The sequence below is a fragment of the Haplochromis burtoni genome, unplaced genomic scaffold (assembly GCF_018398535.1).
Source record: "Haplochromis burtoni strain Fernald_Lab_line unplaced genomic scaffold, NCSU_Asbu1 Contig_19, whole genome shotgun sequence".
NCBI classification, from domain to species: Eukaryota; Metazoa; Chordata; class Actinopteri; order Cichliformes; family Cichlidae; genus Haplochromis; species Haplochromis burtoni.
The window spans coordinates 1,513,318-1,522,051 of NW_024582380.1; the positions used below are offsets into that span (position 1 = coordinate 1,513,318).

At 45.1% G+C, this 8,734-nt stretch overlaps 1 protein-coding gene across 1 annotated transcript in view; it reads right to left on the minus strand.

Annotated features, from left to right (window-relative positions):
* Window positions 1-2,500, minus strand: part of tenm1 (teneurin transmembrane protein 1) — a 202,998-nt gene extending 200,498 nt beyond the window's left edge. The window contains exon 1 of the mRNA XM_005916517.3: window positions 1,993-2,500. The gene's annotated coding sequence lies outside the window, so the exon portion shown is untranslated. The remainder of the gene's footprint in view (window positions 1-1,992) is intronic.
* Window positions 2,501-8,734: the final 6,234 nt, after the last annotated feature.

Here is an 8,734-nt window from a genome sequence, read left to right on the forward strand (position 1 = left end):
GTGTGTGTGTGTGTGTGTGTGTGTGTGTGTGTGTGTGTGTGTGTGTGTGCTAGCTCGAGTTTAAATGTACAATCTGGAATATCCGAGTGATTGAAGGGTGGTGTGGTGAGTTGGTTGACTGACAGGAAGGCCTTATCAGTGGTGTGTGCGCAGCATTTAATTGCTGAAGTGACATTTCAATTCAAAGGCCTGTCCTGTTGTTAAGGTGTTGCCATTATGGGTGTGCCATTTAAAAAAAATATGCATTTAATCACTGTTGATCATTGCGGAAGGACTGAAAGTCATCTGCATTTATGCGAATGACAAGAAGGCCGCCGCCACGATGCGAAGCCAATCTACACCAGAGCACCAACCATCAACCTCTGCTGGTCCAGTGCATGCACATCATCTCCCTATGACTAATGTGACTAAAAGAGTGTGCGTCCATATGGTGAAGAAGAGAGCATGTGTGTATGTGTGTTATCAAGCCTCCTGTACAAGATGCACTCTATTAATCACATGGAGCTGAGACAAAGTGCCTGATTTTTATCATGACTATCAATAACGTGCAAGCCGAAGAAGAATAAAGCACAGCTACAGCTTCGTTGTGAGCAAAGCCAGGTAGGGCAGTGACACGGGAGGGTTACACCGTGTGACAAAAATCCCCACAGTTCAAAGCTTGCAGCAGAAGCCACACCGGGTTGGTTTGCTTTTGTTGTTTTCTTTTTTTTGAACACTCCAAAATAATAATGCAGGAATCAGGTATGCCAGATGGGTGAAACAGTCCAAACACTAATGCAGCTCTCTGAGAGATGTGTACAGTGGCTGTAGTGGGTGATGCATTAGATGCATGTATTAGAGATGCTGATGAATTATAGCTTATGATTAAAATGCTTTTGCCTCCCCTCAATCAAACAAAGCCAGATTTAATACCATCGGAAAAGATGTGGAATGAGAGTTCAAAGCTAATGGAATAATATATCTGGAGAATTCCTCAGAAATCTGCATTATTCATATATTTGTTTTCCTTATTTGTTGTTGTCTTATCTATGACTTATTTATTTATTTATTGGAAATGTGCCTTGAGTGGTTTACTCCAAACAATTATTTATAATCTGCTGTGAAGGGTAGAAGTGAGGAGGTCTAATTTAAGTCTCTCAGAGCCTATCCATCTCGGTGCAATTTGCGCTGCCTTCACAATAATTATGATTTATCAAAATGCATTTGCCGCCTGTTAATTATTTACCCTCACACATTTTTAAACTGCGCCAACGTGGAAAATAGATATCACGCAGCTCAATAATTTAGGCCAGAAATTGCCTCACCAGCCATCCAGAAGGGCTAGGAGTTGACATGAGAGATGTAAAAATAACAGAGAAACACAGTGGGTCACGGTGCCTGTTGGACCTATACTGGTGGTAATGTCTAGCCCGGGCCCGGGTAGGCGCGTCAGAGAGATCTACACCCTCTGGATCTGATTGCTGATGGAGATAAAGCGGACGAGTCAGAAGTGGAGCAAAACACAACAACAAAAAAACCCCAACAACTCAAGGCTGTGAGTGTTCAAAACGGCTACGACACATACAAAGCTGGCAGCCTGCTGCTCCGCGCACTGTACTCGGATCGTCATCATTTAGACAGGTTGTCACACACACAGGCACAAAGTCTGCATCCCCACACTTCAAACGAGGTGCACTGGTTTTCATAAAAGCCCAACCACACACACGTACACAAACACACTCACATACACACGCACACACACACGTTTATATACTCTCCCCCTCTCTGCGTGTCTGCCTCACTCTGTCATACACTGCACACACACACGCGCGCACAGACACGCACAGGTCATAGCACTGCACGGCGCATCAGAACAGCTGATAATCACCATTCCCGTGAAACTCACGTTGTCTCGGCACCCGAGCCTCGTTTAGCCAAGCAGCACCGTAGCCCGATCTCCCTCCCCCGCTTAATGAGCCCACTAAAAAGGCCAGAACTGAACGTGCCGCTTACCTTCCCGACGTAAAGCCATCCCTTTAGTCCGATTCCGTGCTATAAGCAGCCTGCAAAAGCCGAAGTGTGTGCTATCCCCCCTCCCCACCACCGGCAGAAATGTGACTTGAGCTCCGGTTAAAAAATGTGGACGAGACACCCTCTCTCCGCGGTCTGGTTTCGAGGCGGCGGTGCTGATGATGCTGATGATGCTCGCTCTGAAATGCCGATGGAGGACGACGAGACGATTTTGCGCGGGGAGGAAGGGATCTCCTGCGCGAGCCAGCTCCGCTGTGCGGTGTGACAGGGATCCCGGCGCGGTGCGTTTAGCCGCAGTTGAACCCGATGATGCTGTTGCTGGTGAGGCTCGGTGGTGCTATAACAGTATCCCTGGATCATACCACCGCACCGAGGAGAAGGGGGTGTGGCACAGACCGGCCACAGACACAAACACTTGCAGGCGTCAGGAGGTCGTCTGGATCACTAGTCAGACTCGTTCAGGTGGTGCCATATGGCTGCACACCGTGGTCCTGCGCTGGAATGCTGACTCATTAAGACGAGGAAAAGTTTCGCTTTTTCATCCGGTCCCACGGAGCAACAGGCCCGAGAGCTGCAGAGGTGCAGTTTCACCCCCACCCCCCATAAAAAAAAACCCATTATAAAAATTATACAAAAAAGTATAAATAAAATAAACTCCATGTTGTTGCGAGGAAATATATAGGACCCAAAGAAAGCCTTAAACATCAACAGCATTCACTTCAATTACTTTTAAGCAGAAGATGGAATATGGCATTAATTTATGGCTGCAGTGGGCCTGGTGTGTTATTACACCTGCACACCATCTCATAAGATGTGTTTTTCTTTGCTAAATTAGCCACCTAATGATTCTGACCTGTGCTCTATGTGCGATGCATTGGAGTGGGTATTTACAGCCAGCCTGCTACAAACAACTTGTGAATGACAGGGGTTCTAATGATGCAGTTTATTATTTCCCCAAAGCGCTGTACGCGCGGGGCTACAAACAACCATTTTGACAGCTGCTTCAGTCTACCCGCCTTTCAGCCTGTCTTGCTATATCCCCCCAACACAACACAGCAGTATGCATCTTTTATCAACAATAGTTTTTGGCACTTTTCGTCAGTTTCATCGGCCAGTCCGCTCTAAACAGTTCCACCCCACCCACCCCTCCCCCCCAAGGGGATGAGGTTATCCAAGAGGAGACCTCAGTGAGGGGGAAAGATCTCCAGGTCCTTGTCCGTTTCATGTTAACTGTGCCTGGCTGGTGCAGAAATGACCAGTGTGTGTCAGTGTGTCAATATGCAGCTGCCTGGTCACTACAGGACCATGCTCCCTTTAACTGCGCAAGACTCTAATGGATTTTGATCAGGATTCAGAAGGACTCCCCCCGGATCTCTAAAGGTGCTTTCTTACACTGTGGAGAACAGTGCGTCTCTCTAACTCCCTTATTTGCCTGCAGAGTCCTAATGGCAGGCACATTACACCTCCGGTGGCTGGGTAAACGCTCTTTTAAAAGAGCACTTCCTCTTTTTGCCTGACACATCTCACTGAGACATCTCCTTGACAACCAGCTCATTGCAGAGATTTGAAATGTCACAGTGTTTTACTGTGATTCTTTTTGAACATTATTGTCTATGGAGGAGAGCGATAATAGATGTGGAGAGGGGGTGGTTGGGTGGGTGGGTGGGGGGGGGGGACTGGCCTTGCTATACAGGAGAGACTTATTAAGGACAGGATGACACAAAGAAAATGAAAGTAATGTTTTATAACTAGCCCTGGCGTACAGCTATGATACAGTGTATCTAATACACTTCATGCTGGGGAAAGTTTTTGGAGCAAAGTCAGACAACATTTTATTTGATAATAAGGCTCATTAGAGCCGCAGAAGCTGTATGGTGCTGGTTAGAGTGCATTTCAGACGTAATGTCAGTTGCATTGAATCTGGTGTCACCGCATTATAGTTAAAGTGACACGACCTAATTAAACAGTATCTCATCAGGCTATAAATAAATAAATAAATGCAGTTGGTCGAAACAAAAAAAGATGAGCTTGTTCTCCATAAGACCATGTTTGCTCATCTAATTATTCCTGCCCTATTTGGAAAACATGGAAGCTCAGCTGGGGTGTACAGGGAGGAACAGCGAGCACAGAGGTGGATTTAGAGGTTCATAAAAGACGATGTGAGAGTCTAAAGAGAAAGCAACCGCTACTGGTGTGAATGCTAAGATGGTAGTCTGGCAGGAATCACTTTAATGGGAAGTTGTCCGCAGTCCTGCCACCCGTCCTCTCCCCTTGATTACGAGCATGCTCATCCCCTATGACACATCTATTAAAACCTGCGTGCTCGGGGTACGTTGCACTTCACATGCTGTCATGAAACAAGGGCTAGATCTATAATGCAGCTTTGCCTTAAAGCTACTTCAAGCCTTAGCACTGATATTGGATTCCAAGTATCCCTGCACTACTTCACTTCACAGCTGGAGGCAGTTTCCTTGAGCATTACTTAGTCTCATACATGCAAACTGCAAAGCCAACACAGCTTCTACTTCTCGGAACTCTTTGCTCCTTGTGGGCTGCGTTCGATTGGCCGGTGATCAATCTTTCCACCACGGAAACCAAAAAAGGCAGCCGTTGCACGTTGCAACTAGAAACTAACAATTATTCTCTCAATAGTTTGTAATTCTCTCTGTTGATTATCTCCTTTATTTTCCCCTCAGTGTGGTTGCCTCTTCCTGTGCAGTCTTCTAAAAATATTCCTTCAATTTTCTACAATTTCTCTTATTTTTCTGCTTTATTTCACCCCCATCTCTCTCTCTCTCTCAATCCCCCTGCCTAGCACCATCCTCTCTCCAGGGTGACGTTGCTGAAGGGGTTTCTCTCATTCTCTAATAAGGGATCTTGGATCAGTGCTGTCAACAATGCTCACCAGCTGCAGCAGAGATACAGTATTATTCTGCCCTTGCAGTGGATGGCCTGATCTCGGGGGACGTTAAGAGTTAACTGGGGTATTCTTTCTCCGGAAGGGTGTTAGGGATGTGCTCCATCACTCTTTCTCCCCTCTGTTCTCCACCAGTGCTCCAGCATCACCCAGTCAGCCATACGCAGCTCGAGTATCTCACCGGAGACAGAGCCAACCATTTATTGAAATCTTTTTTTTTTCTCCTCTTTTAAATGACAGAGCTGTGACCTTTCCCGATGCATACGCTTCACGACCATAAATTCTCGCAGATTTCATTTTACATTTCCTCCAAGCATTCACAACCAAATTAACACCTCCACAGCCTTCAACCTACAGGCAAGAATCCAGTATTTTCATCTTCAATTATTACTTCTTTTTTTTTTCTTCTAAAGACAAAAAAAACTTTTCGATAGCACTTCAGCACTCTAGAAAAAAAGGGGGGTGGTATAATCTGTCCTGAAAAACACACACATTTTGACAGCATCGTCAAAGCCTGTCCTTTCCTAAGCCTGTCATCTGCTTCCCATCGAGAAAAGGAAAGGGGAAGAAAAGAAGTGAGCATGGAGAGGTAGCTATTGATTAACCAACAACAGTAAGAGCCCTAATGTGTGAGCACGGTGAACCATTTTCAAAGTGTTGACAGATGAAACAGCTATATAACCTCACCCAGGCGACACATTCTCCTTCAAACCTTTCTCTCATAATTAGTCATATCCCTGAAAGGGCATGACATTAATAAATTCCACTTCAAAATCCACATGTATAAACTGAGCAGGATTTAAAAGAAAGCTATATTTTTAAGCAGCACTGCTCTGACATTCAATAGCTAGTGAAGAGCGAGGAGGAGATTGCACTACAGAGGACGCAGAATGATACAGGGGGAGGACATCACTGCACCAAAGACGGGCTCCGAGCACGTGATGCAGGAATTATTGATTTATAAGGCATATCTTTATCCTTACAGTATGCATGAAAGCGAAGGGAACATCAAGAGCATCTCTCAATCACCTTGAGCAATGGAATCAAGTCTTTGTTCTGGGCTTAACAAAGCTTCAACACACACACGCACACTCTTTGGTCCCAAAACCAAGGCTAAAAAAAAAAAAGCTTTTTACTTTGGTCCCCTAAAATCTGAGGATTGTTCCCAAAAGGATCAAAGCGTATATGTATGTTTCAGCAGCTTTTGTATTTAAGTGTGTGTGGCGTTGAGTGCTTTCCTCAGACTGTGCAAAAAGCCCTCAGATACCGAACGCCACCCTAAAGCACGGGCACTTCTCCTCTCCTCCTTTTATCACTGTACACTTCTTGCACTCGCTACCCTGCTTACCTGTGACAGGCGCTCCTTTCAAAAGCACCTCATTGCATTTCAAACGCCAGTGACTCCCACTCCCGTTTCCAAGACTCCCACGCAGACGTACGCGCACGCAGCTGTCAGCTGCCCAAATACTGTATATCCCCTGGCCTTCCCTCCCACCCCTTCCTGAACTAACTCCTCCACAACCTCGAGTTGTTGAGAAAATAATATTTTATGCATGCCACAGCAGCCCACACACAGACACAGCTTATGAAAGACATACCGAGCCTACTTCGCTGCCAACATTTGTGTGAGTGTCGTGCGTGTCTCCGTCTGCGCTCACGTATATTTGTGTGCTGCTTGTTTTTATACGCTAAATTAAGATGCACTTAAATGATGTTCTTGTATTTAAATGCAAGAACACATTGCGCAGCACTCGCTTTGCAGTGTCTCAGGGATCAATATACATTGTGCGGATGCTGTGTCTATAAAACTTAGAGGTCCAAAAGGCCACGGGAGTCTAGTTTTGGCATAGGCACCACATTCTCGGGAGAATTCATCACAGCAGCGGATTCAGATGGAGTCTGCCTACATACCTTAGCATTTGTCAAAACAGGAGAGGACACAGTACAATGAATTTGCATCTGTTTGAAGTGGTATTATTAATTCATGCCAATGAATGCCTGCATAAGGGAGACTGGGTAAAATCTGAAAGGGGGGAAAGTCCCAGTAAGCAGAGGGACTGTTTGATCTCGCTGCGTCTTCTTGTTCTTGTGCAGCTTGTTGAAGCTATATTGTTGTCCAAGCATCTTTATGACTACAGGAGGTGCCCCGTATTAGCCGAGCCCATTTGGGAACAACAGGCTGGTATATACGCATGGGCCTATCTTATTTAATCAGCATGTGTTGAGCTAAATGACAAGCCATTATCACTGACCACTCATTGACTACTGCTCAGTTTCTCAAACAGCCCAAGCAAAAGGTCAAACAGCGATAATGAGTAGAGAGAAAGAGCTATTCCTAATTAGACATGAATGTAAAATCTGAATGTGAAATTAGGCCCGGTACGCGGGAGCAGGAGATAGAGCGTGACCAGTGTATTCCAGCTGCACGCGATATATTTACTCTTTTCTCTGTTTTATTGCTTCACACCGGTTGGCCCCAGAGTGTGCACACAATGGATTGTGTGTATTTCTCATGATTTATATTTAAGCATTCACATGGTGTGAATTGTTGCACCGCAAGGTTGCCAGTGCTTGCATACTGCACATGTGTGCGCGTGGTACCCATGGGGTAGATTGTGCATATGCTGGCATAGCTATTTGGGTGTGTTTGAGTGAGTGGGGTGGTGGTGACAAATATAGTGGTGGCACATTATCAGCAGCAACACAAACACAGGCTGGCAGCATCCCAGCTGTTAAAAGGGGTCTTTATTTGTGCGTGTGCGTGGCTGTGTGCGTCTGAATTAAGGCAAAAGAAACAAGGAAGGGTAGTGCCAAGGAGGGAGGTTTTTGCCTTCAGGGAGAGTGGTAATTACATGAGAGTGCGCCGAAGATAAAACATATTAATGGTAATACTGGTCAGAGGGGTGCTGTCCTTGGGGTTTCCTGGAGAAACATTTTAAGCATGTTACAGTGCTGTTGATTTAAATCTGCAGCAAACACTGTAATTCCCCTCTCCGGTTTCTTCCTGTTTCTGCTCGAGCCAATGAAGTTGTCAGCACGTCTTTCCCATCTTTCAACCAGTGGGCTTAAGCTCAAGCCCCGGTGACAGGAAGCATTTACTTTGCTTAAGTGTCCTTGAGCATTTTTTTTGACTTAATCCCCACCTGCTCTAGGGGCGCTGTTCTGTTGTTAACCTGTGCTCCCTGCAGAGGCTTGTAGAGCAGAATTTCACCCTACAGGCCACACAGCTTCCCACAGAAGCGGCTCTGTCCATGGTGCTGAAATACAGCAGCTAAAATCAAGACATATGCTGTATCCAACTTTATAAGTGACATGCTAATTGTAACCAATACTCAGTATGCATAGCGTTCATTCTGGAAAAGTGCTGAAATTAAGCATACTCAAAGATAACAGTATGCATACTAAATTCACTTGTATTCAAGTGCGCTGTTGATGGAGGTTATTATCCCACAATGCTGCAGAAAAGCTCTTCGCAGCTGGGGACGAAAAAAATAAAATAAAATAAAGCAAATTGTGTACGGCAGTGAGACTGCTTAAGGAATATCTCGGAAAACAAACATTTAGATTTCTCTTTGTGGAAGAGAATAATTTAATATTCAAAGAAAACACACTTTCTCTGAGAGATTTAGAGGAGAAGATTGATAGCATTTCCTCAGCTTCTAGCACCCAGCTGTGAACAACAGAGAAAAATAGCCTTCCGACTTCACATGTCAGCACAAATCCTGCATTATTTCCTTCTATTTTAAAAGACAGAGCCATCAAAAGTTAGATTAATTAGTTGTGTACTCACTGAAGCAAAAGGAAAAA